Source organism: Acomys russatus, chromosome 8 (assembly GCF_903995435.1).
Source record: "Acomys russatus chromosome 8, mAcoRus1.1, whole genome shotgun sequence".
NCBI classification, from domain to species: Eukaryota; Metazoa; Chordata; class Mammalia; order Rodentia; family Muridae; genus Acomys; species Acomys russatus.
Window position 1 is genome coordinate 9,779,527 of NC_067144.1, and position 26,088 is coordinate 9,805,614.

The 26,088-nt window shown below is 42.6% G+C and overlaps 1 protein-coding gene across 1 annotated transcript in view; it reads left to right on the plus strand.

Moving 5' to 3' along the window:
• Lpp (LIM domain containing preferred translocation partner in lipoma) overlaps positions 1–26,088 on the plus strand; it is a 441,832-nt gene that overhangs the window by 299,144 nt on the left and 116,600 nt on the right. The gene's annotated exons all lie outside the window — the stretch shown is intronic.

The following is a 26,088-nucleotide window of genomic DNA, read 5'->3' on the forward strand; positions in this document are numbered from 1 at the left end:
AGGTCAGATTGGACAGATTTTAGACACTGTGAAGAGTGCAGATGCTTTATAATTGAGCTGGTCATCCTTGAACCTGGGCCCCTTAGAATACTCTTAATTATAAAGAATGCTGTTTTTGTAATATGTAGGTAAAAATAATTTCTGGTAAAATAAATTAAAACTTGAACATATTAAAAAGTGGAATAGGAGACCAAGTTTCTGCATTATGTTAGGAGATCTTGAGTTACCCATTTAAGTTGGAATAATAGTTTCTCTACTTTGTGTTGGTCTTATCATAGAGTGCTCTCTGAGTAGGTTCTTGAAGGATGTGTAGAGACATGGTTGCAGTAATGAGTAAAGGCTCCAAGGTAGAGGCCTGAACAGTATTTTGCATTCCCAAGTATTTCCTATCTTTATGTCTTCCCCTTAACTTCCTAATCCAAACACACAGTGAAAGGAAAACTGAGGCCAGTAACGCAAAGCTGGGAGTGGATGGAATGGGTGTTATTGGGATATCAAAAGCATACACTTCCTGTACTTTAGCTAAAACGATATGAAGTGTGAATAAAGAACTCTGATTCTGGAGCCAGGGGGATGGCTCAGCTGGTCGTCTAGTGTGCATTTCTGTTCCTGTGATAAGCACCATGACCGAAAGCAACATGGGGAGGAAATGGCTTATTTCGTTTTGCAGGTTTGTCCATCACTGAGGGAAGCCAGGGCAAGAACTCAAGGTCAGGGGTCTGAAGCAGAAATGATGGAGAACTGCTTTCTGTTGGCTTGCTCCCTGGCTTGCAGCTACCTTTCTTAGACAGCCCAAGCTCCCGCCCCCACTGCCCTGCCTTGAGATAATAAGTACCACCAATACGGGCTAGGCCCTCTTACGTCAGTTAGCTGTCAAGAAAATTACCCATAGGCACATTGACTGCAAGTTGGCACATAGGCCAATACAATGAGAGGCAAGTCTTCAGTTGTGGTTCCTTCTTCCCTGGAGAGTCATGTTGACAATCAAGATGACACCAGGTTAAAGGCCTGTGCCACCAAGCCTGACAACCATTTAATCCTTAGAACCTACATAGTGAAATAGAACTGACTACTGCAAGTTGTCCTCTCATCCCCACAAGCCTCATACTGTGGCTCACAGTCTTCCACACCCATTCCCTGCACCTCTGCACACACAGAACAAGCAAGTAAATGTTGGAAAATAATTTAAAAAAACAAAACAAAACTGACTCCAGTCCCTCCTGTGCAACCAATTATCCAAGTACTACTAGCTGGTCCCTCTATCACCTGAGCCCAGTTTCTCACCTTAGTAATTCAAAGATGTGGAACCAATGTTCCCCAGCATTTCTTTCAGCACTAGAAAATTCACTATGGAAACAATCCAAAGAGATAAAATGGTAAGGCTAAACACATGATTGTGGGAATTGTCACAAATACATGGAGAATGGCAAGACAGAAACAAACAAAAGCGAAGGTGTCTACTTATATCAGAGTATAGTTAAAGTTTATTGCGTTCTCTTCATTGTAATGGTAGGAGGGGGCATGTTAGAATCCAAGGTAAACCGAAAACATGTTAATGATGAAAAGCAACGTGTCTATAATAAAGAAGTACTAAAAATGAAAAGCTAAGTCTTAATACATGTGCTTTGAATATTGTGCAACAATATCTCCAGTAATAAAGTAAACTGAGCAATTGTATCAACTCGAACAACACAAATGTTACATACTCAGAAAAACAGATAAAAACGCTTCCTTAGAACTACCTTAGCTTTACCACATACCAGCTTAAAAAAAACTTGAGTAAACTGTTCCCCAAAGCCTTCGCTTGTACTGTTTTATCTACAGGTATAGAAACAAGAGCTACCTAATACTGTGATTCTGAGTAATGCATGAAATATTTATAGAGAGCACTCCGCCAAGTTCTTGGCATGTAGAATATGCTCGATAATTAGAGTTCACCAAAGCTCCAGAGACGTGCAGCTTATTTAAGAAAATAAGATATCCCTATTAAAACTCCATCAATAACACTTGATTTTAATGTAAGTTCTAGCAAAAATAAAAGGCGTGTCACCGACTGTCGATGTAATCGTTGCCAAGTGGAGGTTGCTAGCCGTGAACGAGAACCAGGGGAGGGCTCGGTCTCACTGGGGAGTTATGAATATGACAGTGCTCTTTTAGGAACTTCAGAAATTAATTCATTTCATCTTTATGGAAGAATGTGATCCCATGAAGGAGATGTCACTGTCATGTCCCCATTAGAGGATGAAGGCCCAGGAATGTTAAGTGTTTTGTCCAATATCAACAAATAATGAGCTGTAGAGCCAGGTTTAAAGCCACGTGCCAAACCCTTATCCCTGAGTACCACGCTCTGGGATGGGAAGGGTTAGATGGCAGACTTAGGGAAGGGTTTACTGTGGAAGTTGCCTTGGCAGAGATGGCCAGTGGAGGATGAGGATTCTCTAGTAAATAGGTAAAATAAACAAAATGTAAATGGGGCCAGGATTGGTGAGCGATAATGTACTTTATGTGAAAACCCTGGAAGTGGCTGTGTGCAGGCTAGTCTGCTGGTGTTTCTGTGGGCTTTACCTTAGAGAGAGAGAGAGAGAGAGAGAGAGAGAGAGAGAGAGAGAGAGAGAGAGAGAGATAAAGCAATACATGGCTTAGTCCACATTCAGCCAACATTCTGAGACGCTCCAGGAAAAGAAGGAATATCTAGAAACAGCAATGGAAAGGTAATTGTGGACTCACTGAGCCCCAAGTGAGTCCCTAAGCTTAGTTTAATTACTTTGGAAATGGGACTATGGTAGAAAATTGAGGCAATTTCTGATGAGGAAACTTTTTTCATGAAATGGGAGGTGGGAAATAGTGGAATTGAAGCCCTCGTGTGGAAGGGGCAAATACTGGGCAATCGGTTGGAGGGGTCAGTTGACACCAGTCTCTAAAGGGTCTTTAAACTCTGGCTAAAGTCTTAGGACTTCACCTACTCCAATGAGCTGTGCTTTGAGATCTAACACCACGGGGACTGTTCCATGGAAAGTGCTCATGAGCATAGCAGCAGAGTTTATATAGTTTCAATGTCATATCTAACTCTGCTTAGCAACATAAAGTCAGGAGCAAAAGCACTTGCTGCAGACCCGCCTTCATAATTCCACTCTTCTTTAATTAGTTTATGTATTCACTTTACATCCTCATCCTAGCCGTCTCCCTCTCATCCTTTCCCCCTCCCTTGCTTTTCCCCCATTCTCCCTCCCCTGTTCCTCAGAAAAGGGCAACCTCCCCTACTAATCCACCCCAGCTCATCAAATCACATGAAGACTGAGCGGTTCCTCTTCCCCTGTGGCTTGGCAAGGCATTCTTGGCAGGAAGGAGTGATCAAAGAGCAGTCAGCAGAGTCCATGTCAGAGACAGCCCCTGCTCCTCTTACTAGGAGACCCACATGAAGCCTGAGCTGCCCATCAGCTGCATCTGTGTAGGGGGCCTAGTCTATCCGTGATCCTTGGTTGGTGCTTCAGTCTTCACAAGCCCCTCAGGGCCCTGGTTAGTTGGCTTTGTTGGTCTCCTTGTGGAATTCCTGTCACCTCCAGGTCCTTTTTTCCTTCCCCCGCCCCCACTTTTCCACAAGACTCCAACCTGTACCTTTCTCAGAAAAATTGGGAATAGCTCTACCTCAATGCCCAGCTATACCACTCCTGGGCACATACCCAAAAGATGCCCCACCATACAACAAGGACAGTTGCTGAACCATGGTCATAGCAGCTTTATTCCTAATAGCCGGAATCTGGAAACATCAGCCTACTCTTGAAACATATCCCAGAACCCTCTCTGCTGCAGAGAAGCTGTGCCATCCTGGACACAGTCAGGAGAAGCCTGCGGTGCTCAGTACAGATGTCAACACAGTGGTGACGTGTGAGTGGGAGAAGAGAGGGTCCATATGCCCACCTGAAGATGGAAGAGGGAAGGTGATGCAGCACTGTTTGCATCGGGGGTGTGGCCAGCAGAGGCAAAAAATTCTCCTTTTCATCCAAAAGGAGGAAAGAGGAAGCAGAAGGAATTCGGAGATTGGAGAAAATTCAAATTAAGCACCCTATTAGCAGCAAGGCTAATGGCCTAACCTGTGCTGGTGAGAAACTAGCAGGGTGCAGGGTGCATTTCCATTTGAAGGGAGCTTCAACTCCAGTGCGTGCAAAGAATTAAAGACAAAGTCAAAACTTTAAAAAAAAAAAAACAACTTTAAAGTTAGGTATAAAATGACAGTGGGCGAATTGCTAGGAAACTGAGCAGCTAGCGTGGCTACTGGGAAGCTCAGAGCTTATCCTTTTTGAGTAGTTTTCAAGGAAAATGTAAAGGAATGGTTGCTCTATATACAGTCTTGGAATGGCTCCTTGAGGTTATCTGAGAGCTTTCTTGGCTTACATCATAGACTCCAAGATTTCTGGTTTCATCCATTGTGAAAGGAAGCATAATCATAACTGTTGCGTGTGTGTGTGTGTGTGTGTGTGTGTGTGTGTGTGTGTGTGTGTGCGCGCGCGCGCGACTGTAGCATGATTCTAGATGGGACTTTTCTGACTGAGCTGCTTCTAGGATTGAAGACAAAACTGTTGGAATGCAGAATCTGTGAAAGTGGATGTTGTGATATGTCTGAGAGTGGACCAAAAATATCTGACAGCATAATTTTAAGCATGTAATATAATTATCTTGGCATTGTTTATATGCTGTTGTCTTAGTCCAAAAAAAAAAAAAAAAAAGAACCACTGAAGTGTGTGAATTTCAAAATTGTCTCTTAGGCTATTTGAAGAATCACTATGCCTTCAGAGCGGTACAAGGTAAACTCTTATGTAAGAGGATCTTGTACTTAACACTAAGGATTTTTGTTTTGTTTTTTCTTTTTTGTTTTTTACAGACAGGGTTTCTCTGTGTAATAGCCCTGACTGTCCTGGAACTCTCTTACTTAGTAAACCAGGCTGGCCTCAAACTCACAGAGACCCACCTGCCTCTGCCTCCCAAGTGCTGGGATTAAAGGCGTGCAGCACCACGGCCGCTAACACAAAGGATTTTTAGTGGCAGTATTGAAAGTTATGGAAACTGGGTTTTGGCTAGAGCTAGAATTTACTCTCCTTCCAAAGGCTGCTTGGGCAGAAGTGGACATCATGAGGCAGCAGAGATCCGTGTTAAACCCCAGAAGAAGAAAGACTGTAATGGGAACGTACTGTCACTCCTGTAGTGGTGTCACCTGCTTACCACACTTGGTGCTAAGCATCTTCTCAACTGAGATCAAACTGCAGGCCAGTAATGTTCATGAGCTGCAACTGCTCTGGAATGGAAGTCCAGTTCCCCCCTATGCGGTCAGATCCCTCAGCCGGCGAGCATATCCACAAACTTTGGCTATGATGCTTAAGAGGCTGGAAAACATGAATCAGGTGCATTTGAAATTTTGGAGGAAAGAAACCCTGAGCCTGACACTCACTAAAAGACAGTCACATGTGAAATGAATTTGGTCCATATTAACAGAGGCATGGGGAGGGAGAGCTGAGTTCTCCGTGATAGGCTCAATTTTCTTAACCAATATATTTTATTAACAACTTAGTAACTGAGCATACGTCACTTATAACCTGACTAACCAAAACAATAGGAAATGAGGATTAATGGACACAATAACAAAACCTTAAGGATATCAGTTCCGAGGAACGATTCTCCAGGTGTGAGCCACAGGATTTCTTCTGCTGGAACCTGGGGTAACCAGAACCCAGAACCTCAGCAGGAGCCGGAGCCCCGAAGCCTTCCCTTGAGTGGTTCTCTCTAGGAGCATCTGGAAGTGCAGTGATGAACAGCCAAATCTATCCCAAGCCTCCAAAAAGCCCCCGCCTCCAGTTCTGGGCTCATTTATATATCTCCTCCCAGAGTCTGTTCACGGGATCTTTTCAGCTGGTAACAATTAAGCTCCTGCACGAGGTGGTTGCTCTTCTAGTGAATTAACCTCACCTGTTCTCTCACGAGACTGTTCCGATGCCACACTTGGAATCCTAAAAAAACAGGTTTATCTCTCCTTCACTCTGTTTAGTATGGAGAACTGAACCAACAAAAGGAAATCGTTGAAAACAGAGGTGAAAAGCCAACTTGTTGATGGGGAAACCAGTGAAATACACATGCTCCCGGATGACTACTTCCTTCGTCCAGTGTTAATCTCTGACTTATATGACTTAGTTATCCAAAGTCACCCTTAGACACACCTTCAAAGTGAGTCCATTCCATCTAGTTTCAATCCCTTGCTAAGATTATTAAAAGAGGCTGGGGGTCATGGCACACACCTTTAAATCCCAGCACTCAGGAGGTGGAGGCAGGTGGATCTCTGTGAGTTTGAAGCCAACGTGGTCTACTGAGTTCCAGGAGACAGCCAACGCTACACAGAGAAACCCAGTCTCGGGCAAATATATGGAAATGGAGATACAGATAGAAACACAGTGAATCAGAGTAAAGTTTTTCATGGTAGTTTTAAAACAGTTGCATGCTTCTTGCGTTCTCTGAGATAGAGTAAGGGGTCAATATACTCGTTTCCATGTCTAGATGAAGAAACCCAGGAACCATGTGATGATGAATCTTCCTGCCTGCCCTCCAGGACACTGTGCTGCCCTCACCAGTCAGAGAACCAACATGAAGCAGAATGGCTCTGGCCCTGACCTCACTCCAGAGTTGCTTCTCTCCACTTCATTGTGCTGTTGGTCTCGGGCCAGCTTAGTTAGCCTGCTGCGTGCGATTGAGCTTTCGAATCTGTACAAAGAGCCGTGTGATTGCTTTGGAAATTGCTTAGCAGGTCTTAACTAAGGTGCAGAGTGATTTGAACTTGATTGTCTCCATTGTTGGGTGACAAGAAGATTATTTCCAAAGCATCCCTGTTGATTATAGACAAGGGCTGACTCCAGGTTGGCAGCTTCCTTTATAAAAGATGGAACCTCGGGCCTCGGGGAATCTTGTTTTCACACACAATAACCCAATTAACTAAAAACCCCAAAACCACAGCATCAGAGAAAAAGTAGAAAATGAGTGGTTTAGAGAAAAGACGGTATTGATTAGAGGGGAAAGTTGTGGTTTTTTGTTCTGTTTTGTTTTTGTTCCCCCCCCCCCCCTTTTAAAGATAGCCATGTGCCACCAGAGCACAGTATATTTTAGTTAGAAATTTTACATGTATTTCCTTTATGGTAGTAATTTCTTGTAAAGTATTTGCTCAGAGCAATGTGTAATTACACTACTAAGTAAATAACCCTAAGTCCTTTAAGTCTTCCATCTTAGCAAGTGTTAATTTTTAGTAAATTCAGTCAGTATACTGTTAAACATTGATTGGGAACCTAAGACCTTATAGTTTTAAAAAGAATGTGGTCCTAGAAGTTTTATAAGATTTTTTTTTGTTGTTGTTGTTTCCTGGAAAATTAAAGCCCAAATCATTCATCCAAGATCATACAACTGAATGTTTTGAAAACTGCAGACAGAATTTGTTTTCTGAATAAAGGGTAGAAATTAATGCTATAGAGATGACTAGGTTGGTACTAGGGCCCACAATGTAAACATAAGGGCCTACATTTGGATCCGTAGCATTCACATAAAATTCTGGTCACAGCTGCACATGCTTGTAACTCAGCACTGGGAAAATTGCTGTGGTTTGTTGTCCTCAAGCCTACCCAAAAACAACAAGTTCCAGGTTAACCAAGAGGTCCTATTTCAAGGGAATAAGACAGAGATAAAGACATCACCTAAGATACTCTGCTGGACTGCACATGTGTACCTACACATTCATACACACACACACACACACACGCGCACACACACACACGCACGCACGCACGCACACACACACACACACACGCAGTTCATTCACATGCACAAGTGTACACATAAACACACATACATGTACACACACACACACTCGTTTAATTTAAACTGTTTTTAAAGAACAAGTCTGATGGTGGAAAGGGGTGGAGCTGTTACAAGGGAAAGAAGTCCATTGCACTTGATGTTTTTGCAAATTCAGACCTGCATACCCCTTTGCTTTACCTACGTAAGAACGCTCACTTATCACTCTTGAATCATAAAATGTTGGCCATGGAAGGTATCCAAGCCTAGGAACCTGCTTCGTTTGGGGAGAAGATGAAATTCATTCCCCAGAGTCACAAGTCCCTTTACAACAAGGCTGTGAATTATAAGCCACGTTTTAATCACATAAGGGCACCGGAGATGTATCTGTAGAGTCAGATGTGGGTTGCCACATTCCGTGGCTTTAAATCGGACTGACGCCCTCGGACTTGATCTCCTTTCTGTATGTCTTCTGTGAAATTCAGGAGTAAAATGGTAGACGGAGAGGTTGCAGAGTTGAGATTTTATTTTTAAAATACTATATCATATTTTACTTTGCTCTGCATTTCCTCTGGAACCTTTGGTTCCCACAAGAGATTCTGGCCTCTGTAATGTCTTCCTGCTCTAAAAAGAATTGGGTCAGAAGACAGGGTATCCAACTGAAAGAAATAATCACATCCCAGTGTGTACACGTAGCAGCTGTTCTAGAAAGGTCATCCTTACAGTAGTCCCCTCCAATGCCAGTAACCACCATCCACAAGTGCCATTTCATATGGACTTGGTCCAAACACCAGACACCTACATAGTCATGTTATATTTACCAGCATTCACAGAGAAAGTAGAAAAGATACTACTACTTCATGACTCTACATCCTTTGACTATAAACTGTGGAAGCAAACTTGCATCTCGGAGGGAGAAAGCACTGATGGGCCACACACTGGGTGAGGCATAAGAAAGTCCTGCTTCCTAGATCGCACAGTGTTTTGTATTGAAACGAAGGCTAGAGCTGAGTCCTAAAGCCACGATGCTAATTATGCATATTCTGACCTTAATTCACAGCCAGGCTTCTCTGAGAACACAGCTGCCTTCCCCCTGCAATTTGCCTGTCCTCTCTACCACCTAAACTTTCCTGTTGACTTTCTCTAAAAGCACACACATGGCTCTCTCCTTGTAGACTTTGAAGTGACATCAGGATTGTTGGAAGACATAATTAATTTTCCATCATCAAAGCTAGTGTTTGAACATCACTATAGTTATGCTTAGTAGGCATCTGTTGTGCTTTTAATTAAGATTCATTTACAACTATTTATTGAGTGACTACTAAACACCAGTCATTGTACTGTGTACCTTGGCAGATGATGGAAATTAAGTACATTAGTGACCAATGGAGGGGCATTTGTTAAATCCTCTCCTGCCAAAGGCTTTGTTGTAGAATGGAGTTTATGAATGGCCAAGGAAAATCCAGTCTTTCCCATCACATTCATTGAATTTTGCCCCAGCACTGAATGAATGACCCGTGCTAGACAGAATGCTACAGAAGTCCATAGGAGGAGATTCTCACTCCTGGGACATAAAACGGTGTGGTGATGTGTTGTGTATTGCCAGAGTCTCCAGAAAACACAGTTAAACACCTTTCAAGAACAAGCAAACGATGTCTAATGCCCCATAGGACAGAGACAGACCTGGATTAATGATGCTGTTTCAATTCGCTCTACAGCAGTGACTGATGCCAGCCATGTTGCATCTAAGTCTTCTATGGTTACTTCATGCCACATGTGCTGATCTTAGCCCTCATCTGGTTCTCTGTCAAGCCCTTCATTTGTATGAGTCATGTGCCTGTCTCTCCACTCTTACCTAACAGTGAACATCATTTGTTAGTATCCAGTACAAGCTAACAGAAGCATTGTCCAGGAATGTCTTGCTGAAGGAAACTATGACGACGCAGTAGGCAGGAATCATAGGAACAAGTTTTAAGCCTTATGATCTTGGCAAAGTTACACTGGAGCCCAGTGAACTTGCCAGCTCTCCATTATTGATTCTATATAGGGTGTGTTCATAATTTTTGTCATGTGTACAAACTACCCATTGTATTATTTGCCTTGTGTTTTTATTTACATCGATTAATTTTAATCTACTTCATTATTCATGTATGTTAATAATATCCAGAACTGACCTCATCCCAGTACTCTCAGAAACACTGGCTAACACAACCATGATGCCCTAGACTCTCTGAGGTGAGCTCCAGGACTATACAGCCCTGGTCCCAGGCCTCATTTGTTTCTCTGACCCTCAAATTTTTAAACTTTGACATAAATGTAAAAAAAAAAAAAATGGACAAACAGCGTTGTCTTTTTCAGAGGCAGTTGACTGCTGTCATGGTCCTGGCATCCAGTGTTTTGAATCCCTCAGGGCCTCAGGCTGCCCTGCTGCCCAGCTGGTCTATGACGTCAGGTTAAGCTGGGTCTCTTTTTAGCAGTTTTGTCTGCAGCGTCAGGAGGTGAAGCCTTTTGACCAGCTGACAGCCTTGGAACATCACGATTCCTTTCCTTCCAACACTTTTCATACTTTGCTCTCTGTACTGAACGTAGATGGGTTAGCAAATGGCCGTTGTGTGTAAAGTTGCAGCGGTGCTTGTCCCAGAGTCCCACTGTGACGCCAGGCAGTTTCCACCGCCATTTGTACTTATTTGGCGCTGCCTCGCCCCACCTGGGGTTTATGAGGAAGTTGACATGCGTTGAAAATTCAAGTGCCAAGTAATAAGAATAAAATAGGGTCATAGAGTTATGACAAACTCTGCTTAAGGGTTTCCGGGGTCAGCATTACTAGTGGTCCTTGGCAGAAATAAAAGAAACTAATATTGCCGGCCATCAACGTGACAGTAGTATGTTAACTATACAGCATTGTCAGAAAAATGAACACATCATCATTTGATGGACAGCACAGTGGAATGAATACTTGAGTTGGAGTCAAGTAATTCAAGCCAAAGTCTGTGTCCCGCCCCCCCCCCCCCCCCCGCCTCGGTGGCACTACTGCCATTTGATTTCTGTATTGTTCTTAGAACATTTATGCATTCTGAGTCCCATTCTGTTAACCGTCTTCAGATTAGTTACTTTGCCAGGAAAACTAAGGGCAGATTGAGAGCTGTAACTGAGCCTGCAGGTATGGCTAATGGTAGGATACACTCACTGCCTAGGCTACAGGAGGCTCTGGGCTCAGTCCGCAGATCCAAGCAGAGCTGAAGTAAGCGAATGGGGGAATGAGAGGGGGAGAGAGAGACTCTGCCATAGGATTTCGTCATTTTCCTGAGCTTCAATTATTTCACCTATTTCAAAGGAGGGAGGGCGTTGCCTCTAATCTACTTTTCACACTTACTGCCAGAATCATATAAAACAAGTAAGTGTGTAAGTGTGTTCTAAACCATTAGTAGGAGACTCGAGAACTCAAGAGATGTCAGCATTGGCTCCCAGGGCTACATCTGGTTTGATTGATGTCATTTGCAATTAGCATATGACAACCTTTCTGGTATTTTCATGAATTAATGCTTTGTGGTTTTTAATATGGCGTTATCCTGTTACTGGACTATCATTTGAGGATCCAAGACATGGGTTTTAGTCATTCTGTGTGAGAAAGCGACACCCCAAGATACACCACAGTGTTTCATTTGCTGAGCAAACTACTCTTGCTTTTTAATGTGGAATGCAGAAAACTAATTGATCAAAAAGACAAAATGAATTTTGACTCAGATGGTACAGGATGAATCATAACCTCCCTTCTTATCTAAGATGTTAAGAAAAAAAAAAAAAAAAAGTAAAGCAAATGCGGAACCACACGGCCTCGCCGGCCGCGTCAGCATAATCAATACAGCCTGTTTTTCAACCGAACAGAGAGTACATTTCTGCCAAGCTGAGAATTGCAGGTAGTACAAAAACAGAGTTAATTTTTTCTTTGTCAATACTCTGATGAAAGGGTCTTTTATGTCCCTGGTTCAAGCATGCCAATCATAGGGTTCTGTTCCCATCAGCAAATGTTGTCCACACCATTCAGAAATCTACCTGTAATCTCAAATGAGTGCGTAGGGGACAGAAAGTTGGCTGTGTACTCAATGTGTTGTCCCCTATCACCCTGCCAGGCTGGTCAGAAGGAGGGACAGACCATCAGAACCTGCTTCCTGAGTCATAGCCTTCTCAGGCTTATTGGAGGAGCTGGTCAAAGTAAAATAAAGACTTTGTGTAGATTCTAGGACCCAGGTTTATGATCTAATAGGTTAGCCTATGAGCTTGAAAAATACTCTTTACTAATTAAGAGGCACTTTTAAAACCTCATTTTTTTTCTTATTTGTTCTTTCAGTTAGAGTTTTAATGGCTCTCATCACAGTCCTGTGTGAGTGTGTCTGTTTATATGCCTGCGTGTACTACCTACTATAAGAGCAAATGATGCATTTTTTTTTTTTTTAAAGAAGTCCCTGTGCCATCAGGACTGTTGCTTGCAGTACAGGTTGTCTGGAATAGTCTGATTCTAAAGATGCTCACTCTTGATTCTGGTTAAAATGTGACTAGCACATACTGACCCTCACTCTATCTGGCAAGCCTTACTATGTATCACTCATATCTCTTTACTCTTTGAGGCAGATACTCTTCCTTCACAGGTGATAAAAATGGAAGCATAAGCAAGTTAAAGAATTTTCCTAAGGTTTGGTGACTGTAGTTGCAATCCGAGCCTGCAGCCTGGCTTTTGACCCCTGATATACTGAATCTATGACCACAGCTGGCAGAAGGGATACAAGGCAAGGCAAACCACAGCAGATGGCCTAAAATCTTAACCTGTGTCTCCCTCTATTTCTTCTGGAGGATGGATCTTACAATGCTTTGACCTACCAAACAAGTGGGTGGAAATCCAGACTTGCCATCACTGTTTGCACTATGCCAGATGTCTGCAGAGGCAAGGAGTCAGCCTGTCTGTAGCAGCGCCTCACTGGACTGCCGAAACACCAAACCAGTGCTCAGTGTTACACTCCTTGAGAATGCACTTGAAACCTGCATTTCTATTCCTATTCCTTTTCTCATCATGGTTTTAGCAATTTCAATGCCCAGAAACTCCACATGCTGTCTCAGTCCAGAGCTACCCTCTTCCACAAATGAATACAGTTACTTTTTATTTTAGCAGTCCATCTGAGTCACATCTTCTGGGCTAGGGAGCTTTGGAAAAGCTAGTCCATGTCACTGGCCAACTGGAAGCAAGAGAGAAAAGGGAAGAATTCATCTTGAGAATAAGGTTACCCTGTTGACATGTCCTTAGACAAAGGAGTTCAATGCAATAGCTAGCAATTGGCTCTCTCGGTCGGAAGTTGATGCTATTTTAGGTCATCAGCAGGAGTGTCAATGTGTCTGTGAATTTTGGCATTTTGTTTCATTAAGGTGGTTCAGGAAGCCAGACACTGATTAACTGATTATTCAACTTGGTTCCCACTCCTAATTTTGGATGTGTGGTGTCTTCAGGCAGCTGTGTGACACCCTGCTTCTAAAGAAAACTTTGCTTGTGCCTCTAAAACAATTCTGGGAACAATTTACCCCACATCCTACTCTCCTGGATTCTCTGCATCTCTGGTGACAGATGCCATGGGGGATCCTGTTGCTTCTGGATACTGGCATTTCTAGGAAGTGTCAGGTGGGTGCTGCCAGTGGCCATCCAACCTTCCTGCATTCTCACTGGTGCCCTGGGCTCCAGGTGGACTTTCTGGTGAAGATTCCATGAGGAGATGCCCTTGAAAGGAATGGCCTCAGCACTGAAGTCATTTTGAAGGAAAGAAAACCCCTACACAGGCCACAGGATGTGTAGAGGTAAGACTAAGACAATTCTAAACCCTACTGGTAAGAATTTGCAACCGAATTTTATTCATAAGTGTGCTTTAAGTAGAAAAGAAGGAAAATGATTTCTAGTTTGAAGACTTAAGTGTTCTTTGCACATTTGCTCATTCACTGAATGGTTATTGTAGGGCCTACTATGTGGCAAGCATTTTTGCTGACCATTAGTCTAAAAATTTAGGGCAGAAATGCCTACAAAAAAATTATATGACAAATAATACATCACTAGAGTGTGTGATGCTATGGAAAGAGAAACGTACACTAGGATTGACAGGGCAGGGTAGCATTAGCTCCCATAGATGATGGTGGAACTAAATAGTAATTGAATGTTCCAGGAAACCCTTGAATCCAGGGGCATTTCCAACAATTCAGTAGGAACAAAGGAAAGAACCAACAGAGGATTATAAAAAGTGCAGCACGAAGGGAGAAGGGTGCATGGAAAAGAGAAAGGAGCCCTACAGACTGACCAGTATCTACTTCAAAAAGGCTTTTTACTGTTGTTTCCCACTACTGCTTACGGTCTTGAGCTCCCGTGAAGGCTTTAAATAAGGGAAGGCCAAGATATTGATTAGGGATAATTCTGGATCCTGTTGTGGGAAGAGTTGTTGACTGCAAAAGCTTGGCGCTTGGACTGTGTTTCATTTGCACCAATCTAAAGGAAACAAGAGCCTGGGCCAAAGCCGTCAGGGTTTAACAGTTTTAAGGGGCTAGGGAGGCCATCTGGGTAAGGAAGGACAAGGAACAGCTTAAGGCTTATTTCCTAAATGTCTATCTTAGGTGGGAAATATCATTATGTGAAATGAGAAAACGAGTCTAGCAGTGGTTGTGCCACTGAGGTCTTCCCTGTTGGGAAGTAGTGTAATCTTCATTCATCTTCACTTACTGAGCACCGGCTGTGTGCACTCACACGTCATTGCAGATTGAGCACCGGCTGTGTGCAGAGAGTAAAGCAGACAGAATCCTTCTGCTATGAGGCTCACATTCTAGCAAGTGGAGAACGATAGCACATAAGTCAGAAAACACTGAGAATGACCGATGCTCGGGTAGCATCTGGAAACAAGCCGGAAAGGGGCGATGGCACCCACAGCAGTGGGGGTGAGTCAGGGTGGAACCAAGCCATAACCTTGAGACCGCTGCGGTGAGATCTACTATGTCTAATATTGTTTTGGGTTTGTTGTTGTTGTCTTATCAATTGTTTGCTTACCCTAAAACAGGAAAATAAACAATGTAAACATTTATAGTCACACTTATCTCTATGTGGTAATCTATGTTGCCAACATATGATGTGCCAGGAGAAGCAAACAGAAAGTGAAGGGAAAGAAAAACCCCTCACACACTAATCTTTGTTTCTCTAAAAACTAGAGTCTTAAGTTAAAACGTCACAGAAAAGAACCCAAGATGTAATCCAAATCCCTCCCAAGAGGGCCCAGTAGGACATGACAAAATATCACTGTCGTTTCCAAATGTGTTGAGCCGCTTTTGTAGTTCTCTTGGGCGTGTGTGGCTCAGGGGGCACAGTTTGCAGGAGACTGACAAAGAAATCTGAGTGCAGTGGGGGAGTCATTGCTTCCGAGGTATGTCTAACACCAAGGCTTCCTGAAGTTTGTGTAGGGTCCCTCTTCACACATCATAGCAAAGAGTCCCAAAGCTCAGGATTTGAGTCAAAGGTTGAGCTTTTCCTCTGCCACAGTGACCTTGAACAAATTTACCTCTCATCTCTGTCAACTTAAAACATCTATTTTAGACCTAACAAAAAAAATCTTAATCCCTAAACAACTAAGCTTAATTGTAAAACCCTCTTGGTCCTCTTATAAAAAGTCTCTCTTCTACTTGCTTAACAAACAAATGTTTTTAATGGAGCCACTTTTCCTTACTATCTGTTACATTCTTCAGAATTCTACAGGCAGTCTGTTCCTTATACTATTTTGTAAGGAATATAAAATCAAGAGTATTAAAATGGGAAGGTCCCTGACTTTCTTAGTTCTAAGCTTGAAGACTAAGAATCATCCAGGGGAACAACTGTTTAATGAGACAAAACTATGTGCCCATACACACACACACACACACACAACACACACACACACACACTATAGATAGATAGGTAGATAGATAGATAGATAGATAGATAGATAGATAGATAGATAGATGATAGATATCCTTAGACCTATACCCACTGACAAATTTTACCTGACATATTCTTAGGTATAATGGAATTAAAAATTAAGTTGAGAGTTACTGATCAAGTCTCATCTTGTTACATCATAGACCTGAAAACAGAAACATTAGCAATGGCTTTCGGAAGGTTCTCTGTGACACTTCTGTGTAAGGAATCCTGGGTCTCTGACTTTCACTGAATGCCGATTTAAATTTTAATCTCACAAAACTGTATTTCTGGAAGGTGTTATGTCTTGCTTCATGGTTGTGGCAGACCATAAGCCAGCGGGCAGGGGTGTTGAACATGCCTAGTATCCCATACGGGGTCTCTTGGTAAGGGAGGATATGTTCACTGCCTTGAGCTGATGCTCACCTGTTCACTGGCCACAGCTCATCAGCACATTTTCATAGTGGTAGATATGTGGGCTGCATCACTTTTTGTGAGTCTGTTTTCAATTTCTGTTCCTTTGATAACTGAACAAATGACAGAGATGGCGAAACCTAACAGAATTCATCTCCTAGACTGCGTGTCACTTCTCTCTTTCAGTGAGTCAGTATGTTTGGTAGCGACAATAAGAGGGTCACATGGTGCGCGTCACTGAGTGTTGACAGAATACTTACTATTTGTCCATCACAGGTTTATGTGGAGTGAATTTTGAGTTGCTACCCAGAATATCTTGGGTGGAGAGAAGATTAATTTGGAACTCTCTGTCTTCAAGAAACTCAGAGACTATCATGGGTTAGACAACCAAAAGTGTGTGATAACCCTTTCCCTATGAGATAAACATGATAAAATAACTCTGCATATGACTAAAGAGTATCTTGAGGCATGGAAAACATTGGTAGGTTAAGACGGGATACCTGGGCTGCATCTTAGGGAAATAGACCGCCACACCCTCCAGTAGAGAGGAGAAGAGAAGTGTGGCATAATGGAGAACAAGGAAGAAAGGAGAGCACAGAAGATGGGGAGCAGTGTCCTGTTCGGGGGGTGACAGCAGATCATCTGTAGCACACGCACAGCGATGAGCCAGGGATAGGGGGCATAAAAGGGGAGACACTCCAGATCCAGTCAGGGCCACTAGGTCCATAGTTGATAAAGAAGGGAGTAACCATTCCTGTTGCACCACTGTAGCACTGCTAATGGCTGAGAATCTTCTAGAAAGGCGCCTCATGGGACATCGTCCCAGGTGGAAAGAGAGAGAGAGAGAGAGAGAGAGAGAGAGAGAGAGAGAGAGAGATGATATTGCTATCTTTTTCTCATGCTTCAAAACAGGAAGTGCTTGGTAAGCAGTATTTCAAATCAAGTCAGCCGTGCTTTACCTGCCCCCGGGTTCTTGCACATCAGCAGCACCATGGGGATACTGCTGTGCGAAGATTCCACCAAGTGCAACAGGACAATCACCCAATCTTTAGAAGTGTAAATGTATACACATCTAGATTTGAATGTTTTTTCCAAGATAAACAAATGGGCCAACTGTCGGAAAACCCCAGCACGTGTTTACTTAAGCATGTGTTCTCGTTGCTGGTGTTTGTTGCAGACCTGCTGCCTCCTGAAGAATTTGTCTGTGTTTACAATGGAAAGGGCCTTGGAAGCCATCTCAATGTTTTTCTTGTTTGTTTGTTTGTTTGCTTCTTTGTTTGAATAAGAAGATACCAGAGAGAAGAAGTAGCTCCCGCTATAGCCATAGTGTAGGAGCACATAGCTAAAATTTGATCCTTCATTTCACATGGAAACCTTTCTTCCATTCTATATTGCTTATTTGTTAAGTTGTGAAATTAGTACGTTATCCCAAGAGTGACCTTGATATCACAGTCACTGTTTACTCACACTTTTGTTTCAATACAGTGTCCTGTATGTACCATGGCTTACATATATTGAATGGAAAGTTCTAGAAGTAAACAAATTGTAAGTTTTGAGTTGCATATCAGTCTTGGCAATGTCGATGAGACGTCACACTGTCCTTCATCATCAGACGCAGAGCATGAACCTTCCCAGGGGCCTTTGCTACCACATCTCCTGTGACTCCTGTTGCTTAGCCACTTGTTAGCGCTTAAGACCAGGGAGGCCGCTGCATTGTCAGAGAGCGTATGTTCATAAGCCTTGCTCCGTGTAGTCGTGGCCCCTGAACAAAAGCAGAGGCACTGCTAATTCACACATGCCGGCAGAGGCTGACAGCTGCTTCCTCAAAGCAGCAAGGTGAAACTGCTCTTTTTGATAGGGAAAAGGAGGAAACCAATAGGATGAGGCTGCCGGATGCTACAGAGAAACAAATCTTAGTATCCATGAAGAAAATAATTCATGCCAGTTTTCCTGCCTTACCTTAAATTGCAAAAGCTATTATCACGGTGTGCAATAACGCATCAAATTATATGGTTCTGTCATCTGTAACTTTGGTTCCCTCCACTTAAAAAAAAAATCTTTGTTCTTTAGTTTTGAGAATTTCATACATAAACAATGCAATATTATCATCCTGCCCCACATTTCTGCCCCACATTTTCTTTAACTCAGTCCAGTTAGTGCTGCTATATGTGCGTAGATATGGACGCATCCAGTAGAGTAAGGGAAACCTGCCAGTATCCATAGCCTCCAAAAAGACCGATCGTCTCTTTTTCCCCAGAAATTATCTTGCGAGCTGCCTGTAGTTCCTCAGTGTGGCATGAGACATGGAGAAAGATGTGTTGGGTGATTTGACAGTCATCTGTCAAAAGGGACATTGGGGGGGGGGTGTCACAGTTGAGTATCTTAGCAGTTCTCCCTTCTCAAATTGGCTTGATAAAGTTGAGGAGGAAATGCACTGACGATGAAGATTGTACCAGTGTTGGCTTATGATGCCTTCATCACTTTCCTATTGAGAACATAAACTACTACAAGTGTAGGGCCTAAAGCAGCATATATTTTTTTAAAGATTTTATTTATTTAACACATATGCAGTGTTCTGCCTGCATGTATACCTGCACACAGGAAGAGGGCATTAAATCTCTTTACAGACAGTTGTGAGCCACCATGTGGTTGCTGAGAATTGAACTCTGGAAAAGAAGTCAATGCTCTCAATCTCTGAGCCATCTCTCCAGCCCAACATTTGTTATCTTCCTGTTCTGTGAGACAAAAATCCAAGGTATTAGCAAGGCTGCACTACTTTCTTCAGCCTGAATAGACAATGCTATCCTCCCTTTCCTTTCTCTAGAGGCTTCTCACAGCCCCCAGCATGATGTTCCTGATCCTTTTTGCCTAGTCACACTTCTACTGATGATGCCAGGGGAAGATTCTGCAGTTATAAGGAACTGCGTGATGAAACTGGATGCTTCTGCATCACCTCAGATCCTCCTCAAGATCTTAGTGACATCTGCCACATTCCCAGGAACGTAGCCTAGGTGTCAAACATTAAGACAGAGCCCTCTCTCAGGCGTTCATGCTTCTGCTGTGGGCTTCCAGTAAATAAGAGCAGGGCAGCCTGGTCCTAGGAGATGCAAGATCCCCAGGAAGTCTTGTTAAGACTGAGCTCTTGCTTTAAACTCTAATCATGGAGTTAAAGAAGACTTCAGGTGATCACACTTGCTAATGTAGCTTCAGCTGTGGAGAACACAATTCTAAATTAACACCAAGGTATAACACAGTTAGAGCAAACTGATACTTCCAAGTAAAATGGATCTTTTTGATAGAGCTTTGAAATGAGATGATAGAAGCCTTGCTGTGCATAGAAACCTTCCACTCTGGTTCCCCAGGAAATGCTCCGGGCTTCCTCCGTTCCTACAACCCCCACCCCACCTTTCATTTGTTTGTTTGTTTTTGTTTGTTTAGGGGCAGGAGGTTCAAAGCAGGGTTTGCCTTTGTAGCCTTAGCTGTTCTGAACTCACTTTGTAGACCAGGCTGGCCTCCAGCTCACAGAGGTCCTCCTGCCTGTCTGCCTCCCCAGCACTGGGATTAGAGGCGTGGGCCGGCGCGCCCAGCTCCTTTTTTATTTTTATTAACAAAGAAGTGCTGGGTCCAGAGAAGAACGAGAGTGACTAAAGATGTGGAGACAGTAAATATGGGAAAGTATGAACGGGTAACAAAAGACAATTAGGAGGAAAGATGCCCGCCCACCCTCATCCTGCCTTACCAGGCAGTCTTGTTTCCTGAGAACTTTTAATTCAGGTTCTAGAACTGAGCAGTAGAAAGCTCTAGTCTGGTGGAACACTAGAGAGATGTGAGGACTGGATGACTGATACTCTCAGAAAGAGCCAGTACTTCTTTCAGATTAGGAAACAAACAAGGTTCCAGGGTGGAACTGTTTGCCTCCAGCAGTGGGAACCAGGTCAAATGAAGTTCAGAAATGAATACAGTTGTTTTAAGACCTAGAAAAGGAATAAGTGGGCAGTGTGCCCTGCTTAAAGGTGAGCTTCAGAGAGCCCACTCTCCCGTGAGCTGCAATGATTTCATTACCACTTTAATGCCAATCAAGTATGACATTATATCAAGCAAGACTGGTCATCAAAAAAACAAACAAACAAACAAACAAACAAACAAAACAAAAACAAAAAACAAAAAACAAAACCTGAGAAGAAATGCAAACTTTTCTAAGATGCCCAAATGTGATTGCATTGTCAAAAAGTAAGGAGGCAGTGTATCTTCTAAAATGTTGGGGTGCACAGATTAAGCTGAGGGATACAGGTTAAAATATTCTTTAAGGTGAACTGCCATTGTTGCCAGTGTTGCCAGTGTTGCCGAGGGCCCTCTACATTCCCGTTCTCCCTGCTTTGTGTTCTGCCTTCAAGAGAAGATTCCCTCTCACCTGGGTGGGAGCAGAGCTAGAGAAGCAGCACTGTGGGAACGGGCGGCAAGTGGCCGATTCTGAGTTCTTGGCCACCTAATGTCACACTTTGATTTCCTCGGCGGTAGCCCAAGTCTGCATCCCAGGCTCAAGTGTGACCATAAGTAGGTATGGCCTATGAGGGACTGCTCCTGTGCTGCTGTGTTGCACTATGGGCTTAGAATCAAGCGTTCACAGTCCATCTTAGGGACTTGTGGCTTTCCTTCACCAAAAAGGCAAGCATGTTCATGGTGTGTGTGTGTGTGTGTGTGTGTGTGTGTGTGTGTGTGTGTGTTTACATATTGTAAATATTTACACATATGTATAAATGCTAGCATGTTTTAGTAAAACCTCAGAAGAAATCTGTGAAGTTTAAAAAAAAATAATAATTTGCAGTCCTCGTGCTGCCCCGTAAATCTGTATGGAGATCAATTTCTCCTTTCCCGTTTTGCTGGTGTGCTGTGAGAAGGGGCCTAGCTTTTAAAGACCAAGCATTTGTACCCACTTAGCCACTTCCACAGGCCCTGAAGTCAGTTCTCAAAATAACCCTGCTCTCTTAAAAATACCATTTCTTCCTTTCTTTGAATTGTTTAATAACTTTTATTATTCAGGGTTTTTCTTTCTTTTATAAATAACTTGATTCCAAAATAGTTCCCCGCTGTTGCTCTTGTGCAATGTGTTTGATTCCATTCGCAGAGCTCATTGCTGATGTGAGAGGATCACCATGGCCTCACCTGCTCCTACAATGCAGACGCCTACGAGTCGCATCAACAGCCTTTTTTTTGGTGTCTTCATTGATTCTTAATTTGTTGACCATTTAAATTTTTCCGTTGTTTGGGAGACTTGTTTGAATTATCATATACTTTATCAAACTTTTCAACTGTGTCAGCATCCTGATGTGTGCCATGTTTGTGAAAAATGTTTAAATCTTTCTTGTCTGTGTCTCTAATTTTACTCTGAGGGCTTTTCCTTTTACGGTGTGTGTGTGTGTGTGTGTGTGTGTGTGTCTGTCTGTGTGTGTGTGTGTGTGTGTGTGTGTTTACAAAGTGTGCTATTTTCCCAACTCATAACTTTTAATATTATACTTAATTCCTACAACTTATTGCTTGATTTATAGGAAGTGTGGCTTGCTGATGTAAAGGAAAGGGATAAAAATAAATATATATGGAAAGAAGGGCTCGGTGTTTAAGAGTGCTTTGTTTTCTTTTCAGAAGAACCAAGTTTGTTTACCAGCAACATCAAAGTCTGGGGATTAGCTTAATTAATTACATTTTTTTTAAAAATACTTATTTATTCTTACGTATACAGTGCATGTACACCTGCATGCCAGAAGAGGGCATCAGATCACATTCTAGATGGCTGTGAGCTACCATGTGGTTGCTGGGAATTGAACTCAGGACCTTCGGAAGAGCAGGCGGTGCTCTTAACCTCTGAGCCACCTCTCCAGCCCCTAATTAATTACATTTAAAATAACACATACCCCTCTAACTTTATATGTGAGCTGTGGGTTTTGAGATTATTTTACTAATTTAAATGTTGTACGATTCAATGTTCCATCTGAGATTTATTTGAAAATTTGTTTACACATTAATTTTAACTTTTCAGTTATGTTTTACACATTTAAATTTTTTTTTAACATTGCCACTTTAAATTTATTATCAACATACAAATACTTGTCAGGGAATAAAGAAAAGCTGGTCCAGTTCGTTGCTGAGTTTGGTATTTCGTAAGCTCGGAACACTGAAGACCTCTACATAATTGGGTATTTCTACCTCAGAGCAGTCTTGGGGTTCCTGTACGCTTTGGCACTTGCCCCATGGCTCATTTGAATAACTTCCATGCCTTAGGGAGAGACAAAGGGTTGCCTCTTTACCACCTGTGATTAACTAAATAGCTGGGGGTCAGAGTCCAGGGGGCGATTGGGAGATATAGAAGTTAATTATTGTGAGGACCTCTGGAAGCTCCTTCCCTGAGAAGGTTCTCAAACAGCAGAGAACCACCTGTCTAAGGTGATTTTAATACCAAGCTGCTTGAAGGCAGGGTGTGGATTAGGTAGGTGGCTTGTGGTAACTTAGTGGGAAGAATGCCTTTGCAAAGGTTGGAAACAGTCCTAGCAAAAGGCCAAGTTTGGGGAGTACATGGTCAAGAGCCTGGCGGTACTGAACCTTTCTTGAAATTGCAGCTACTTGGTGACATCTGATATCCTGAATTCCAAATGGTCATATCCTGGGGGATGGGGATATCCTGCACCCCATGGTCAGTTATTACACCCTTGAAAATTATATGCAAATGTCACTAAAATTGGAGTAGTTAAAATTTTTGGTGGACATACTCAGAGTCCCCTTTAAACAGACAGCCTGCATGACTCCAGCCTGCAGGGTGCTGAAAGCCGCTGAGCTTGCTTCTTTCCCACCGTGATATCTATGGTATCCTCTCAGATTAAGACCAAAAAAAAGAAAAAGGAAAAAAATGACACCTTTAACTTGGTCCATTTTAATCAAAGAGCAAGGAAAGTAACTAAGATAGCTGCCAAACAAACCTGTGGGCCGGAAAGCCTCAATGGTCAATTATATGAACTTTGGAGGAAGAACTCTGCTACAATTTATTCTTAAATTTGACACAGGGATACTTTAGACTTTCATGTTATTTTATAATTTTGATTTACAGTCTCTATAGCTCTGGCTGTCTGGACCTCACTACATGGATTAAGCTGGCCTCAAACACACAGAGATCCAACTGCTTCTGCCTCCCAAGTTCTGGCATTAAAGCTGAGCGCCACCATGCCCAGCAAGATTGTCTCATTTCACTGCTGAAGCCTTTGAGTGCAATGCCACTGTTAATTTTCACTTCTGGTTCCTGAGCTTTGGGGACCTTGTCCAACGCCATCCCCCCCCCCCCCCCCCCCCCCCGCCGCCCCGCCCCCACCACTCCCACATCCTAAAGGGCTTCCTGTGCTTTCTTCTGGAAGCTTTACAGTTTTAGGTCTTCTTTGACCTAACTCCTTAAGAATGCTCAGTTGACTTTTGTAACTGATGAGATTGAGTCTCCTTTTATTCTTACAAATATGGATGTTCAATTATTCAGATAAAATTTATTGAAAAGCCTGTCCTCTTTGCAATGCTTAATTCTTAATGACCTCTGGGAAGATGGCTGTGTGAGCTTCATTCTAAATTTTCCAGTCTATCCTCCTGGCTGTTGCGTCTGTTTTGACATCAGTGATATGTCCTTTTTTATTTACTAAAACCTTGTAGTCAGCATGTAGAATCTTCTATCTCTTCCATCTCTTCAAGATTGCTTTGTGACTTGAGTTATTTTTGCAGTTCTCTCAAATGTTAGGGGTACTCTATTTTCAATATGATGTACTAAAGCGGACTGCACTGGACCTACAGATAGATGAATGGAAAACATGGTTCTTTAATCCATGAACATGGGATGCGTTTCCATCTCTTAGAGAAAATCTCCCAAGGAAGTGGAAATCCAATACAGTGTCATTGAGAGATACAGGAGAGACTAGAATAAGCGGACTAGATAAGGGGATGGGAAAGAAGGGACAACAAACATGTAAGGCCCCTCGTAAAGCCATGTGGGAACATACCAGTGGAGGACCTTCCTAAAATATATACACATATTTGTATATGTATATATGTAAGCTACATTTTATTTTTTAAAAATGTGTGTGTGTGTGTGTGTGTCTTCTAGAAAAGCAACAAAACACTCTTAACCATTGAGCCGTCTTTCTAGCACCCATATTTGACTTTTCTCACAAAGCTTTTTTACTTGATTCAGTCCCTTGACATCAGCAAGGCTTACCTTCCCTTACATCAAGTAATAGTGTAGCGTTCAAGTCTTGATATTGGAAACATTATCTGGTAGAAGTGTCAAAAGTCCTTGCTTAAAAATCGCGGTCTTTCAACATAAAACCAGAGATACTAAATCGGTTAGAAGAAAAAGTGGAGAAGAGCCTGGAACACATTGGCACAGGAGACAACTTCCTGAACAGAACACCAAGAGCCTAGGCCTTGAGGTCAACAATTAATAAATGGGACCTCATGAGGCTGAGGAGCTTCTGTAAGGCAGAAGACACTGTCAGCAGAACAAAGCAACATCCTACAGACTGGGAAAAGATCTTCCCCAACCCTACATCTGACAAAGGTCTAATATCCAAAATATATAAAGAACTCAAGAAATTAATCACCACCAAACCAAATAACCCAAGTGAGAAATGGGGCTCAGAAGTAAACAAAGAATTCTCAACAGAAGAATATCGAATAGCTGATGCTCAACCTCCTTAGTCATCAGGGAAATGCAAATCAAAACAACTCTGAGATTCCATCTTACACTCATCAGAATGGCTAAGATCAAAAATTCAAGTGATACCACATGCTGGCGAGGATGTGGAGAAAGAGGAATACTCCTTCATTGCTGATGGGAATGCAAACTTGTACGACCACTTTGGACATCTATCTGGCGCTTTCTCAGAAAACTGGGAATAGGGCTTCCTCAAGACCCAGCTATTCCACTCCTTGGAATATACCCAGAAAATGTTCCATCACACAACGGGGACATATGCTGAACCATGTCCATAGCAGCCTTATTCATAATAGCCAGAACCTGGAAACAGCCTAAATATCTCTCAGTTGAAGAATGGATAAAGAAATTGTGGTGCATTTACACTATGGAATACTACTCAGCTATTAAAAACAAGGAAATCCTGAAATTTGTGAACAAATGGATGGGACTAGAAATGATCATAATGAATGAGTTAACCCAGAAGGAGAAAGACTTACATGGTATATACTCACTTATAATTGGACACTAGCCCAAAGGGCACGTCCCACGAAAGTCTTCACTTACCAGGAGATTGGGATAGATGTGAGGACATCCTACTGAGACTCTAAGTAAGAGAAATATAAGAGGTGGGGACATAGAAGGACCCAGAGGGTCCGAGAAACCTACAAGAAGAACATCGTGATGGGTGAATCAGGACCCAGGGGGGTCTGCTCAAACTATTGTACCAACCAAAGACAATAAAAGTAGTAAACATCAAACCCCTACTCTGATCTAACCAATGGACTGGACATTCTCCACAGTTATATGGAGAGTGGGGACTGACTCTGACATGAACTCTGGTACTCCATATTTGACTAACTTCCCTTGGTTGGGAGGCCTGATGGCACTCAAAGAAAGAATAAGTAGGCTACCAAGATGAGACTTGATAGCCTATGACTATGTAGTGGGGGAGGAGGTAGGTCCCCCTCAGTCTTAGACCTAGGGCATGGGAATAGGGTGAAAACGGGAGGGAGGGAGGCATGGATGGGACAGCAATTGAGTTGTAATCTGAATAAATTAATAAAATTTAAATTAAAAAAAATTGCTGTCTTGTTATTTTTAAATATCTTTCAGAGATGATGCCTTTCCCCTGCACATATAGATTTGAATTCTTTGTGACCCCAGGCATTGA